This window comes from Bison bison, unplaced genomic scaffold (genome assembly GCF_000754665.1).
Source record: "Bison bison bison isolate TAMUID 2011002044 unplaced genomic scaffold, Bison_UMD1.0 scf7180017864495, whole genome shotgun sequence".
NCBI lineage: Eukaryota > Metazoa > Chordata > Mammalia > Artiodactyla > Bovidae > Bison > Bison bison.
In genome coordinates, this window is record NW_011495054.1 from 11,793,441 (window position 1) to 11,794,159 (window position 719).

Below are 719 nucleotides of genomic sequence, written 5' to 3' on the forward strand. Positions count from 1 at the left end.
TGGAGTTTGGGAAGGTTCTAGGTGCCCTCTGATGAAAGCTATGGCCCCTCCACATAAACACACACTCCTGTCACAGACACATACATCACACACACGCACACAGACATCACACATTTCACACACCCCACCACGCTTGCACACACATGTGTCATATACACATACCACCCTGGCATACACTTTGGAGGAATTCACAGCCCTCTGCCCAGAAGCCCATCCATACACCCCAGATGAAGTAACTCCACCCTAAGCCTGTCCTTCCAGTATCACAGATGGGGAGACCCAGGCCCCAACCAAATGCTGTCTGCACTCTTCCTTGATTGTGCTAAAGAGATGACACCCCCTCTGAAGTCAGGAGGCCTGGATCTGACCACTCATGGAGTGCTTTGGGTAGACAACATCTCCTCTTGGCCTCAGTTTCTCCATCTGTAAAACAGCAATAAAAGTGGACACTGACTTATAGGGTCAGCCCAGGTCTTCTTCTCCCAGGGGGGGCTACAAGTGCCTGGGCCTTCCTCTTTTTCTCTCTAAAATAGGGATGACTGTGCCCACCTCACCCACAGTGGTCTTAAGATTAAACTGAGAAAGAACGAGAAGCGCAGGTGAGGTGCCCCCACACACAGTGGAGCGCACCGCTTGGGCAGCTTTTGTTGCATAAGTGGACCGCCCCTCTTGCCTCGATGACTGGATCCCTCAAAAATATCCAGAGGGGATGAGGCCCC